The following is a 15701-nucleotide window of genomic DNA, read 5'->3' on the forward strand; positions in this document are numbered from 1 at the left end:
CCTGGCTTTGCTATTTATTATCTGTGTGACCTTTAGCATGTCACAATCTCTGGGCTACAGTTTTTTCCTGGACCATTGTTCAGTCATTTTCAGTTGTATCCAACTCTTTGTGGCCCCATTTGGGGTTCTTTTGGTAAAAATACTGCAGTGATTAGACATTTTCTTCCCCAATTTATTTTACAGATGAGAAAACTGAGGTAAACAAGATTAAGTGATCTGTCTAGAGTCACACAGCTAGCAAGTGTCTACTGTGCTACCTAACTGCCACAGAACATTGGGCTGTATCAAATAAGATGAAACTCCATAGGAATAAGTATAAGACACAAGAGATGGATAACTAGAATAAAGATTGAGGAGAGAAGAGATGGTGTTAATTGACTACAAGCTTAATATGAGTCTATAGGTGATTGCTGGATTATCACCCATTAAGGATGAGAAGTGTTTCATGCATCTTATATGTTAAACTTTAAGAATCAATGATGCTACAGTATTAACACCACTTCAGATGGCATTAGCTCTGATGGCTGCCTTCTTGCCCCAATGTTTTAAGGTATCACATTAGTTGCAACTTAGCAAGAACCCAATTACTACTGTGTCTATCAATTAATCAATTCTGTCTTCAGAGAGCCATTCTTCCAAGATTTCCTTCAATCAATGAATAACAGATATTATTTCTCTCCATCATCTTCTCATTCATTTCTATTGGATATCCCATAGCTCAACTATTTTATGGAAGCCTTTATGATTGTTTTTTTCCTCATTGATCTCTTTTGTTTCTTTTGTTGGATCTTCACTCATGTTACATCCACTAACTAGAATTGTCCTCCCCAATCTCTGAGATAATGCCATTCTTCCTTTCTAAATGATTCTCTACTTTCACTCACAGGAATGGCTCCTAATCATTTTTTTCTTTCATCAAGCCTCCAATGCTACTTCTCCCTATCCTTTCTGCTGAGAATCCTCAGACTTCACAGAAAAAATAAAGACTATTCTTTGAAACATCCCCCTTCTCTTTTATTCACATTTCTCTGACATTGTTCCCTAATAGTGCTCCCTTCACTCTTGTCTCTGAAGAAGAGATGGCCCTTCTCCTTGCCAAGGCAAATCCTTATACATAGACCTTTGATGTCATCCTCAACTATCTTTTCCAGGACAGGACTCCCATCATCATCCCCACTCTCTCTAATCTTCAACCTCTCCCTAGGTTCTTTACATGCTGCCTTCAGAACCAACCATGACTTCTCCATCCTTTAGAGAAGTGTTATTTAGGTGTTATTCAGGCATGCCTCCCAGATTTTGTCCTATAGTTTAATTTCTTTGGACTTTCTTTGCTTTGCTTTTGCTGTTGTTTAGTCATTTCATTTTTTTTAATATTCATTACCCCATTTGGGATTCTTCCTGGCGAAGATACTGAAGTGATCTGCCATTTCCTTCTCCAGTTCATTTTATAAAAAGGAAAACTGAGGCAAAGTTAAGTGACTCACCAGAGTCACAAAACCAGTAGTATCTTCAGGATGGATTTGAACTCAGGAAGATTAATCATCCTGATTTCAGGCCTAGCATTCTCTCCATCCAGTTACCTACCTGCCCTTTCTCAACTAAACTTCTTGGGGGGGGGGGGGGTGGAGGGAAACACATTTACACTAGGTGCCAAAACTTCCTTTACTCTTGCTCTCTTCTAAATACAATTCAATCTTTTGTCCAATCCCAACTTTCAACTGAGACTGTTCTCTCCAAAGTTACCAATGATCCTTTAATTGCCAAATTGAATGGTTTCTTCTTGATTCTCTTCCATCTTGACATTTTGAGCTCCTTCTCCCCTTAAATACGCTCTATTACATGAGTTGTTTTTCTGACTTATCTTTCTTGTTTCTCCTATCTAATGACTCTTCATTCTTTTTGTTAGATCTTCACTGATGTCACAACCACTAACCAGGGTTATTCCCCAAATCTCTGTCCTAGTTCCTTTTGTCTTTTCCCTCAATGTTCTCTCATTTGGAGAGTCCTCTCAATTACTATGGATTTAGTGATCATCTCTTAGCAGATGATTTCCAGAGCTCTATATCCAGCACAAGTCTTATTTCTGAGTACCAGTCCCACATCATCCATTGCCTCTGAGAATTTTAAACTGGCTATCTCTTAGGTATCTCTGTGTTAACATGCCCCAAATAAAAATAATTATCATTCCCTTCTAGCAAATCATTCTCTTTTCTTAATTTCCTGGTTACTAACAACATTATTCTTCATTTCCAAATTTACTAGCTAGATGCCAGCCTCAACTTTTTTCTCTCTCACTCATTCTATCTATCTCTATCTACATGTTGTCAAATCTTATAATTCTTTCTCCAAAACATCTCTTAACAGAAGCCTCTTTTTTCCATCCCAACAGTATCACTCTAGTTTAGGCCCTTATCACCTCTCACTTGGATGTTTAATTGATAATTGATGAATTAAATTTGATTTTGTCAAGGACTTTAATTGGTCTCTCTGCCACAAAATTCTCCCATTTCAACAAATCCTTCTTTAGCTACCAAAACATTTTTCCTAAAATGCAGATCTTAGGATGTCACACCCCATTCCTTATCCAATAAACTCCAAGGGTTTATTAGTATGTCTACAATCCAAATTAATATCTTTTGAAATTTAAAAACTCTTCAAAACTTAGACTATTTATTCTAACTCTTCTTCCATTCTACCCTACCTCCCTAAATGAAGGAATTGAGTCAACCTGACCTAGTAGATATTCTCGCACAATACTCCATTTCCCACCTTTGTGCTTTTGCACTAACTATCCACCATGCCTGAGTCTTGGGTCAGCCCCTTGAAACCCCTGGCTTATAACTTAAGTGCCATCTCCTCCAGGATGCCTTTTATGGTCCTGCCACTGGCTAAAATCATCTCCTCTAATCATCTTCCATTATTTAGTATATATCTTGTGTGTCAATGGTAATTCTCCATTTTCCATTAGCTACTTTGCTAAGGAACATCATATCTCACCCAGGATAGGCTAATCACCTGAATCTCATCACCATGTTTATTGACATTTTCTCATCACCCTCAGTTATTTCTCCCCTCTGATTGGAGAACTGTAAGGTGGATCAACAAACTCCTCCCATCAGCAATCCTGCTTGGTTTTGAGTCCCCAGAACACCATACCCATACATCCTAGTGTCCCCTTCCCCCCTTTTGTGTGTTTCTTTCCTTCATTAGGTTATAAGCTATTTGTATCTCCAAAGCTTAGCACAGAGCCTGGCATATAGTAGATATTTAATAAATATTTAATGAATTGAATTGAATTTATATACATTGTCTTCCCCATTAGAGTGAATTCTTTGAGAGCAGGAACTGTAGTTTCTTTGTAGTCCTAGGACATAGTAGAGTTCCAGTTACATATCAGACATTTAATAAATGGGTGTTGATTGACTGAACGACTTGTTCAGAGTCATAAGCTGGCAAATATCCAAGGCAGAATTTGAACTCAAGTGTTCTTGACTTCCAGTCTAATGTTCTCTCCGTAGCACCACTTATCTGGTCTCCCTCTATGGCCCAGTGCTCTGGACTTAATAGAATCATGAGATTTGGGAGGTAGAAGGAATGTTATGTATACTCCAGTCCTAATGCCTCATATTAAGGATGAAAAAAGTCAGGTCCAAAGAAATTGTCCAAGGTCTCACAGAGCCAAGACTAGCATCAAGATTTCCTGACCCTTCTACTCCAGTCCAGGATTCTCCACTGTATCATCTTCAGAGGCTTAACTTTTTTCTTCTATTAAAATCCATGACCAAGTCAAATCATTAAGATATAAGTTATGTGGGCAAACATCAATCCAGACTAGCACCATTTCCTGTGAAAATGTAATTGATGTAATTTCCACAACATGGAAATGGCCTCAGGCAGCAAACACTTGATATTCTTGCCAAGTAAAAAGACAAGGTAGCCAAGGGAAACACAGGTTTAAAGCATAAAATATAAAATTATTTGCAAAACCAAATGGAGGAGGATATCCCAAACTTATGAGCAATATGGGCTCATAAAATAGTGAGAAACAGTGGAAGGAAAAATGAGTTTGTTGAAAATCTGGCATGAGATTAAGCAACAAAACCCCAAGAGAATTTAAAGAAGAAATTAGAAAGAGAAAATAGACTCAAAAATGGAAAATATCTGCCATGTTTTATATAATAAATTATTGGCCAGTCATGTGGTACAATGTTTAGGACATGGGACTTGAAGACATGAAGACTAGAATTCTAATCCTAACTCAAATACTTCCAAGTTTCATGACTCTGGGAAAGTCATTTAACCTCTTGGCTTCCATTTTCTCATCTGTAAAATGATGGTATTACTAGCACCTATCTCATAAGGTTGTTGTTAAAAATCAATGAATTAAAATATCGAACTGCTTTGAATATCTGAAAACTCTATATAAATGCTAGCTATTTTCTTCATCAATCATACCTTAGTCACAACATTTATCTTTAATATCAATCCCCAACATGTTTCATATGAAATAAAGATAGCATGAAAGAAAACACAGGACAATTAATGGATTACATTAAATATATCTAGAAGAGGTTCATGCTTGAGTTGACATAGATTTTAGGGCATTGAAGGATTGGTTCTCAAGATCTATAAAAAATGAAGTTACCAAACCACTGGAAAAAAAATATTGTATAACAGCTATCTAAAAAAGGATGATTGAAAAGAATATATAACTCTAGTCTCCTTTTAGGCATTTTCCCCCTCACTCTTAAAAAAAATTTGTGGAAAAAACTACACACCTATCAAGAGTATTCTTGATAAAAATATAAGAAAGTAACAGGAAAGTGTTCACAAATGTTATTCTAGTGTAAAGAATGCAATCTGCTCACCATAATAACAATTTTTAACATATCTCTTTCTTTTGAAGGTTTTCAAAGAACTTTATACATATTATTGAATCCAGTCTTCACAACAGTCTTGTAAGAAAGGTGTTATTATCCCCATTTTATAGAAAAAGAAGAAATGGAGGCTCAGAAAGGGTGACTCATCAAGGCTCACATAGCTAGTATCTGAAATGAGATTTGATGTAGCTCTTCCTGACTCAGTCTAGCATTCAATCCACTGTACCACTTGATACCATATTTATTGTTTTGACAACAGATTAGCATTTGATCTGGTAGAATAAAAGGCAGGCTTTAATGAGGACCTTCAAAGCATATGTTAAAATTATAGAAAATTCATTGGGAGATACAGTAAAGAAAATTTTGTCGGAGGATTCTCCAGTTATTAATATCAAGCAAGGTATGAAATAATAACTTGTATGTTTGCCAAATATATTTACCATTGTCATAGAGTAAAGTCCAGAAGAGAGTTCAAATTGAAGAGATTTTCCCTACAGATGAGATGTTGATTGTTTGCAGATGATTTGTTGATTGTAGCAAGCCCTGTGATATTATGGATCCTTATCTTTCCCAGGTCAGAATTGATTGGTTTCAGAGAAAGGGCCTTTATCATCTTCTCCAAAACTCTTAGAGAGGGTGGTCACTGAAAAAAAGCATTGGCTCAAGCCTGGCCATTTTAACAGCAGTCACATAAGGCAGTTATTTGAACAGTACAGAGCAGAGGTGAAATGTAAAGGGATTACATTAGTAGTCCTGAAAACAGCTTTATGTTCCAATGAAGTTTAAGTATCAGCCTTCTGCCAGATTTTAACAAGATTTATATATCCAAAATAATTTGCTATTTAAAAAAACTCTTTAATACCCCTGAAAAAAGGGAACACCTCTCCCCAACTTTTACAGATTTTTGAATTTGATGCTCCCTTAAATCTATTGGGAATAATGCGACATTTTTTTCTTTGTGACATACCTATTAAACTGAACTTTATAAAATAATTTCCCTTTAGCAGGACAATTATTTATTTTTATTATAGCTTTTTATTTACAAGATATATGCATGAATAATTTTTTCAGCATTGACTCTTGCAAAACCTTCTGTTCCACTTTTTTCCCTGCTTCCTCCCATCCCTTCCCCCGGATGGCAGGTTGACCAATGCATGTTAAATATGTTAAAATATATAGGACAATTATTTAGTGGTGACTATGACCATATATGCTACAGTGGAATTCTTTTTTTCTTCTAGAGCATTCTTAATTCAATAAAAACATACCCATACAGCTTTTCCCTCTTGGCATTTAATGTGAATGTATCTTATATACACCTATGTGAATCTTATCTTTCCCATTGGAATGTTAGCTTCTTGAGAACAAGAACTGTTTTTGCTTTTTCTTTTTATTTCCTGTGTTGGTAGATTAAGAACATAATTAATATATGTGACTAATGCCATTGAACAAATGAATCCTGAAGTAAGTCAACTGTGGAAGAAGGAAGAGAACCTAATTTTTATTCCCAGTGCTCAGCCTACCACAAGTCTTACTTTTTCATCCTGTTTGGAACAAAAAGACCTACCCAAATTGACTACTACAGAGATCACTCATAGAAAAGCAGAATTATTTATTAGAATCTCGAGAAGCGGACCCCATCCTGGTCTGTGAGCCAAATTCACAGCAGGAGAGAGCCAATCCCTTGAAAATGTTCACAGCTTTTATACATTTCAGACAAAGAACCCCCCAAATCCCACCCCTCTATATGTTGTGATTGGTCACATAAGTCTACTGTTCCCCTATTTGGTCAGTGGAATGTAGTAAATGTATAGCTTTCTTACCAGTGTCCTTCTTTGAATAATAGAATATAGTCCAGACCTTATCTAAAATCAAATGCTTCCCTGATCAATATGTGCTTAATCTGTAAGTTCTTCACCTTTTTCCCACACAATCCTTTTCTCTGATTCCACAATTTTGCCTTCTAAATTCCAGGTATTCTTGGCTGGTAATATTGGAACTGTTCCCTTCTGAATTTTAGAAAGCCATGTGTAGAATAACAAGCAGCTAGGTGCCACAGCAGATAAAGAACTGTACCTAGAGTTGGGAAAATCCAAATTCAAATTCAACCTCAGACAATTATAAGCGATGTGATTTACCATCTATCTACCTCAGTTTCCTCATATGCAAAATGGGGATAATAATAGCACCTACCTCCCAGAGCTGTTGTGATAGCCAAATGAAAAAGTATTTATAAAGCACTTAAAACAGCCCGGCAAATAATAGGTATTAAGAAATAATAGCATCTACTACGTGCTAAGCACTGGAAACTCACCTGTCCATTTTAGTATTGAAGTGCTTAGAATCTGATTCAAAGTTGAAAAATAGCTCCTACACTCATTGAGTTTATAATATAAGGGAAGGGAGGCACTGTGTATATAGGTGATAATTATATAAGATAGTATGATGAGCTCCAGAGAACAAGTAGCATTTGACCTTGGCTTTAGAACAGGGAAAGGTCAGGATTGATTCAAGAACAGCCAGGCATTTGTTTGAGGTGGGGTGTATTGATCATGTAAAGGGAAAGGATATGAAAGAAACAATCCAAGAAAATAAGTCAGCATGCAAGGCTCTGAAGGCATGGAGAGCTAAGTTAAATAGTCTTGCCTTTGACTTGAGGCACTGAAGAATAATATTAAAATGGAAATGTGATCTTCAAAAGATAACACAAATCTGTTCAACCAATTGAAGTCACAGGATCTTAATTTGAATCCTGGCTCAGCCACATACTCCCTGTGTGAGCTTAGGTAAGTTATGTCCCTTCTTTGAGTCCCAGTTGCCCTATCTGTAGAATGAGAGAATTCTACTAAATGACTTGTTCTCTTCCAATTGTAAATTTGTGAGCCTACAAGGCCCAAAAGTAAGAAAATACAGATGTGGAGAGTTCATAAGGAGGGAACAAAGGAGACAGGAAGGTTTGGCCCTCTGACTACAAATTTGAGGGGATGCTTGCTTTAGAGAGGCAATGTCCTGAGATAGAGAGGTTTTTTAGTCTGAGTATTAGGAAAAGTTGGATTCAATTTGGCCTGAGGCACTAATTGAGTGAGCCTCTAACTATATTCTGCATAAAAAGAAGGGAGTTGACTTGATGACCTCTAAGAGTCTTCCCAGCTCTAAATCTACAATTGTATACCTTCACAATTCACTAACATTTATATAACATTTTAAGGTTTGCAAATATATTGTTTTCCTTTATTCCCATAGTAGCCCTGGAAAGTAGATGTTATTATTATCCACATGTTCCAAATGAGTAAACTGAGTCAAAAAATTAACATGACCTCAGCAGACTGGAAATGTCATGTTTACATTTTATAAATGAGTAAACTGAGTCAAAAAGGTTTTATGACCTCAATGGGCTGAAAAGTAGATGCTATCCCTGACTCCAGAGTGAATAACTGGATGACCTTTAGAAACATATTAGGGGCAATGGAAAGGACAATGAAGGCACTGGGGTTTTCCTTGGTCTCTTCCACAGTGGATAAAACACAAGACATAGAGTGAGGAAAACCTGATTTAAAATTCTGCTTCAGATAGCTATTTTAACCTGGGCAAGTCACTTAAACTCTCACAGATTCAATTTCCTCACTCAGTAAAATGGCTTATGGAATCCCTCCCAGTTCTAGATTTATGATCCCTTGATCCTTTTATCTAGCACCCCAAGTGGAAGGAAGGAAAAGCATGAGGATACTCACCAAATTAAAAGAGAGAGAGAGAGAGAGAGAGAGAGAGAGAGAGAGAGAGAGAGAGAGAGAGAGAGAGAGAGAGAGGACATAAAAAGGGGAAGAAAAAAGGCCCTCAAAATCCCTGGCTTTTCCCATACTTTTGTTTCTTGGGAAGTTTGCATGGGGCTAGCAAAAAAAACAAAAACAACTACAACAACAACAAGAACAACAACAAGAACAACAAGAACAACAACAACAAAAAAAAAAAAAAAAGGAAAAAAACCCGAGGTTCTGCTGGGCACATGATAATGTTCTCTTTCATTTTGTTATGTATTCCTTTTCTGTTTTTCTTTTTCTTTTTTTCTTATTCTTTTTCTTTATAAATTAGAAAAAAAGTTAAGAAAATCATATAAATATATAAATAGGTTCCTTCGACACTGCCCTGAGACTACTTTGGTCCAAGTTTCTGAGGCAATATTGCCATCTAGTGTTCAAATAAACCCAAGTCAAATTTGAAAAGAAATTAAATTTTGAATGGCTCCTTTAAGCCAGGGCCATACTCACCAATAAAATATTTTTACATCTCTATAAGTCTCATCTGTTTAAAAGATAAATGAGAATAACCAATATTTGGTCACCCTCCTTTTATTCCTGGATGTTTATGAGAAAAGTGATTGGAGCCAGTGTCAAGGAAATGTGACCTACTAATAGGGGAAAAAAAACTGTTGGTTATGGTGGTCTTCAATGATAACGATGATTTGAGATTTATTTTTTTAATCTTTATAATAAAAATTTTTTGTGTGTACATTCTCATTTTACGTGCACATTAACCATAAATCTAGAATTGAAAAGGAACCTCAGAATCCAACTTCCTCATTTTACAATTGAGGGGGTGTCCAGAGCAGAGGGATCATCTCTTCAGAATGGATGTGAAATGAAAGAATCATACATCATTACAGCTAACAATTAGCTAAGGAAACCTCTCCTTGCACAGATGGATGATGTGATTTCTGCATATCCTTCTAATTAGTCAGCAAGAGGACAGGGCTAGAATTCAGATCTTCTGGCCCCTGCATTAGTGTTTTGTTTTCTCCTTGACCGAGCTGTTTCCTATATGTTTCATGACCGGAATATATTTAGTCTTGTTTTGTTTTTTGAGAATGGGAGAATGAGAGGTGAAGGGAACAGGAAGGAGAAGAGGAATCTGGTTGCAAAATCCAAAAATTCAGTCAGGAGGAGGGTGAAGCAAAAAACAAAGAGATCTAATCTGTCATTTTCACTGTATTGGTTATTTAAAATATTTAAATATTCAAATATCTAAATTCAAATATTTAAAGATAGATATATCATAGCCTCTTCTCCACTAAGTCTTTTCTTCTCCAAAATATAAATGTCCCCAGTTCTATGAGTTAATTATCACCTGATACAGACTCAAGTTCCTTCTCCATTCTGGTTACCCCACTCTGGATAGTTTCTAGTCTAGAACTGAACCCAATACTCCAACCAAAGTAGAATACAGCAGAACTAGAATCGGTGATGTGTTAATAAATGTGTTAACAATCAGAATGAGGGGAAATGTGTACACAATACACTTTTAAGTGTAATCTGCATCATTAACATTTTCTGCACCACTTTAATCTAGAACATCAACAAAACAGTAAATTAAGCCCTGATTTGTAGCATTTATCGATTTCTAAGATATAAATGTTCACAATGAACATTTAACAATCAGTTTACCTCAAGCTGATTCAAATTGGCTCCAGCATACTCTTATAAAAAAAACCTAGTTTCTTTTAATACAATCCCAGATTGCACTAAGCTTTTTTTGACTGCTGGGTCATAATGATCATTCTTGTTAAGTTTTAATTCCTTTTTATTAATTAGAATTAAGTTTTATAAAAATTAATTAAAATTTATTAATTCCTTTAAATTTTTGTAATGTATTAAAACCCCCACCTTTTTTTCCAAGTAAACTGTGCCTTCTTTATCTGTGTTTGTGGTACTGTTTTTTAAAGTATAAGACTAGATTTATCTCTAGTAAACTTCATTTCTGTAGAATCCGTTAAATTTACGAAGATTCTCAAAATCCTGACAACTAGTATCTTAACTACTCTTCCCAGATTTTTGTCCTTATCCAAGTCCTTAATATGTGGATAATACTGGAAACAGCATTTAAATTCAAATCCTGCCCCCTCACTAGGTATTCAAGAGTGGACAAGTCGCTCAATCTGTTTTCCTCAGTTTTTTATATGTAAAATAAGATAATAATAGTACCTATCTCCTAGGATTGTTTGAGGATAATAAATTTATATCATTATAATATTTATGTTATATATTATAATAATAATTGAAATATGATAGTATGCAATATATTATTATAATATTTATAAATCTTTAAAATGCTATAAATACTAGCTCTTATTAATAAAATGTTAAACAAAACAAAGGAACACTCTTCTGAAGACCTTCCAAATTCACATTTAAACCACTAACAACTATTCAACGAGCTCAAAATCTAATTATACTGCCATCCAGTCTACATTCCTCCACATTTCCATGAGAATAAGACAATTTGGGGGAGGAGGTGATCAGGGCTAAGTGACTTCTCCAGGGTCACCTGGTAATATAATTTATTTTAGCAAATTCATTGCTAAAATTTTGGCCAGTTATATCTAGAATATTTCTCTGTTCCCCCAGTTTAGTCACCTTTAAAGAAAAAGAAACTTAGTTGATTTTCCATGGCCTGCTCCTGTTGGAAGCTGGACCGCCCTCTGTGATCATGTTCTTTTATAGAGGCTTAAAGAAACCATCGCTTTATTAATCTGTTTTAGAACTTTGCCAGAAACCAAAGCCAGGCTCACTGCCTAGTCTGTGGAACTCTATTCTTTTTGTTTTTTGGACAATTGGAATATGAACCCTTCACCAGTCCTATCGGACCTCTCTACATAACAAGACAAAGTTCATTTGGAAATTAAACTTCAGTCTGGTTTCATAATTTATTAACTCCCAGAGCAAATAGTTCACACTTTAAAAAATCAGACAATGAAGCATGGTTCACATTTTTTGTTTTTGTTCTGCAATCCAGACTAGGAAAATCTTCAGCTTCCTAGGAAATCCTGCAGCGAGCTGGTCGGTGTATTGTTGGAGGGTTCCAAGCTCTATCTGGAAACCACCGCCCCATTACCACAAGAGAAACAAGAATCAGGTTTGCTGTTTGTCTATCTGCTCAGTGATTTAGATCACCAAGAGAGACAAGTGTGAAAAGGGCAGAGTCTGGAAGCTACCCTCCCTCAGATCCTCTGGGTTGTGGGTTATAAAAAACTCAACCTTCAAAAAATCAAATTGAGGGCAGTGCAAGGAAGCGTACTCCCAAGGAAGACTGATTGTCACTTTCCCTCAGATGTAAGCCTTCATGGGCAGGGGGGGGGGGGAAGATCTCCATAATGAGAGGATCATATGAGGTAAGGTACTGAAAAGTTACTCTTCCAACACAGTGGGATGAATAATCCTTAGAAGGTCTATTTGATCTATAATTTCCACATGGTCGAAGACTGGCTATTTGGTAAACTACCTTTATAGATTCAACCCTTTTAATTGTCTCAGTCCCACTGGCTTTACCCAACTGGATCCTGAAAAATGTTCTTCAACCATTTTATATAATTTCTTATATAGGATATAGGAGGGGAATACAAGAAACAACAAATCTTATTCTGGCATACAAGGACATGCTGCATTTCTCCCTTAGTGAATTTTTGCTCCCTTGAGTCATCTAAGGGCTGGAGGAGCCAGCCCATACATACCTTCTCTAAAACTGTAACATCTATAACTGTAACTTTATATGCTGGTAATCCTATTTTTGAAAGATAGGGACCATAGTATAATGGAAAGATAAGAGTATATGGAATCAGGATGAACCAGGTTCACATTTCAATAGTGTGGTCCATTGGGGAAAGAACTGGATCTCCTCGAGTCAGATGATATGCATTTGAATTTGAGCTCTGCCTCTTACTACTTTAAACTCTCTGGGCCCCCAGAAGCTTCCTCCCCTATAAAATAAAGGGAATCATTCTGTTAACTAGCATGTATTAAGCACTTATTCCTATGTGCCAAGCATTATGCTAAGTGCTAGGGAGACAAGGAAAGGAAATCAAAATGACTGGATCATAATATCTAGAATTGAAGGACCAGAAAAGTCATATAGTCCAGCAAGAGTTTGTCGAATGGTAGATAGAGCATTGGATTTGCAATCAGGAAGCTGTTCGAATCTAGCCTCAGATATTTACTAAATGTGTAACTTTTGGCAGGTCATTTGACCTCTAAATAGAGCTATACACAATAACTGTGGAAATATATATATAAAAGAATTGCATATGTTTAACATATATTGGATTACTTGCCATCTTGGAGAGGGAATGAAGGGAAGGGAAGGAAGAAATTGGAACACAAAGTTTTGCAAAGATGAATACTGAAAATTATCCATGCATATGTTTTAAAATAAAAAGCTTTAATAAAAAATAAAAATAAATAGAGCCATAAAATAGAGATAATAATTGCACCTAGCTTGCAGAATTGTTACATGGATCAAATAAGATATAAAATGATTAACACAGTACCTTAGTACATAAACATAATACGAACCATAAAAATGCTTATTCACTCCATCCCATACTCCCATCTTACTGAGGAGGAAACTGAGGCTTATTGTCACACAGGTAGTATAATAATATATAAAGTCTGTCTCAGCTCGAAATCCTAAATCCACAACCTATGTGTTAAATGTTCTTTGTAATTGTTTGTCCCCAATTTTTCCATTTTCCTAACCTTGGACACATTTGTTTCTCTCTTACCTTGATAAGTTTCAAAAGCCACATATTTCTGTCATAGACAAGGACCTTCATTTGTAATTTCGTTGATAGTCATGCTGTTATTAGGAAGTAGCTGATAAGAGTTTGACGCATTAACCTTACAGGGACATTTGTTGTCTAATAAGTGTCTAAACTTTGAATCAAATAAAACTAATATAGGAAATTCCCCACTAGAATATCACAAGAAGAATATATTGTAACTTTTGTGTGCCAGGCTGGGAATTCAAAGATAAAAACCAATTGTCCTTGATCCTCACATTACGTTCTACTCTGGTTTGGGCAGAAAGTAATATGTGTACAAGTAAGGAAATGGAAAATCTCTATAAAATTATTAAAAGTAAATTTCTAAGAGGGGCACACTAACATCAGGGAAAGCAGGAAAGGGGAACAGAATTTGAGCTGAATATTGGAGGGAACTTAAATCCTAAGAGGTGGAAGTAAAGAGGAAGAATATTACATGGGGGTTAGCCTAGCCCTGTTGTGCTTAGTGAGGAGAATATTCCAGCTAAAATGGCTGGAACGTAGAGTACAAGGGGGGGATTTCTAAACCATCTGGAAAGTTCAGCTAGAGCCAGATGGGGAAAGGCCCTAGAAGTCCCCTAGAGTATCTGTATGGTATCTGTATTTCATCCAGAGGTTACATGGAATTATTAAAGCTTTATGAGCAGGACAGTGACATGGTCAAATCTGTGCTTTAAGAATATCCATCTAATTTAATATGTATGGGAATGCCTGCCATCTAGGGGAGGGGGTGGAGGGAAGGAGGGGAAAAATTCAGAACAGAAGGGAATACAAGGGTTAATGTTGTAAAAAAAAAAAATTTACCTATGCATATGTACTGTAAAAGAAAATGTTATAATTATAAAAATTAATTTAAAAAAACAAAATAAAACAGAAAAAAAAGAATATCTATCTATCAATGATGTGGAAAATGGATTGAAGATGGTTTTGAGGCAGGGAATTTATTTTAAAAACTAATACAATAATCCAGACAAGAAGTGATAAGGACTTCAGTGAGGGTGAAGAGCAGAAAATAGGTGTGAGAAGGGGAAAGGTATAATGAGGATATGTTTGTATATGTGGAGTAAAGGAAAATGAAAAGTCCAAAGTGTATCTCAAGTTATACACCTGGCTGATTCAAAGGATGGTGACATCATGGAAAGAATTTAAGAAGTTAGGAAGGACTCAGTAATTTCATTCTCTGGGACTGTTTTCTCATCTGTAAAGTCAGGAGGTTAAACTAGATAAACTCTAAAGTCTGTTGCAGATTGAAATCCTATGACATGATCACAATCAACCATCTGTGCATGAAGTCATCACTGATTGGTCAGAGCAAAGATCTATAATATGATGATAATAGTGGAAGGACAGTATAGCATGAGATTATAAAAGAATTGAACAACATTGCTTGACCACACTAAAATTTTAAAATGAGAAATTAACAAAAGTTTATGTTGGCCATGAACATTTTTTGGAAAAATCTAAACAATGTGAAATTGTAGTACAATCATCCCTTCCACATCATGACTTTCCCCATTGTGGTTTTGATATATCACAGGATAACATAAGAAATTAAATGGAGATTTGGGGGGAGTTTTGTGGAAATCAAAGATGATACACAAAGGCCAGCAGATGACACAGAAAACATTTAGAAATTCAGACATTTATAAAATATATGTATAATATTGTATAATATCAACATATTGTATCTCTTAATGCCATAATAATTCAATCTTCTTTTTTTGATATGAAGGGAGGGCCAAAAATTTTTACATGGATTTTCCAGATTGCAGGGGCATATGATCTATGGAATGAATAACTATAATAATAAATCAGCTGAAAGAGTCCTCACATACATTAGCCAGAAGAGTATGTTGTAATGGGGAATGGATTCTATTCATAGTCATAGAATCATAGACTGGGGTGGGGAGGAGAGAGGAAGGAAGGAAGGAAGGAGAGAGGGAGGGAGGGAGGGAGGGAGGGAGGGAGGGAGGGAGGGAGGAAGGAAGGAAGGAAGGAAGGAAGAAAGGAAAGAAGGAAGGAAGGAAGGAAGGAAGGAAGGAAGGAAGGAAGGAAGGAAGGAAGGAAGGAAGGAAGGAAGGAAGGAAGGAAGGAAGGAAGGAAGGAAGGAAGGAAGGAAGGAAGGAAGGAAGGAAGGAAGGAAGGAAGGAAGGAGGGAGGGAGGGAGGGAGGGAGGGAGGGAGGGAGGGAAGGAGGGAAGGAAGGAAGGGAGGGAGGGAGGGAGGGAGGGAAGG

General features: G+C 36.2%; 1 protein-coding gene across 3 annotated transcripts in view; it reads left to right on the plus strand.

The window, feature by feature from the left end:
• The window catches only part of HAO2 (hydroxyacid oxidase 2), a 48864-nt gene that overhangs the window by 10250 nt on the left and 22913 nt on the right, over positions 1 to 15701 (plus strand). For 2 of the 3 annotated variants that reach the window (XR_012481403.1, XM_074263234.1), the window contains exon 2: positions 11667 to 11786. The exons of the other annotated variant lie outside the window; for it this stretch is intronic. The gene's annotated coding sequence lies outside the window, so the exon portion shown is untranslated. The remainder of the gene's footprint in view (positions 1 to 11666; positions 11787 to 15701) is intronic. 3 annotated transcript variants of the gene reach the window in all.

This window comes from Sminthopsis crassicaudata, chromosome 4, assembly GCF_048593235.1.
Source record: "Sminthopsis crassicaudata isolate SCR6 chromosome 4, ASM4859323v1, whole genome shotgun sequence".
Classification (NCBI taxonomy): Eukaryota; Metazoa; Chordata; class Mammalia; order Dasyuromorphia; family Dasyuridae; genus Sminthopsis; species Sminthopsis crassicaudata.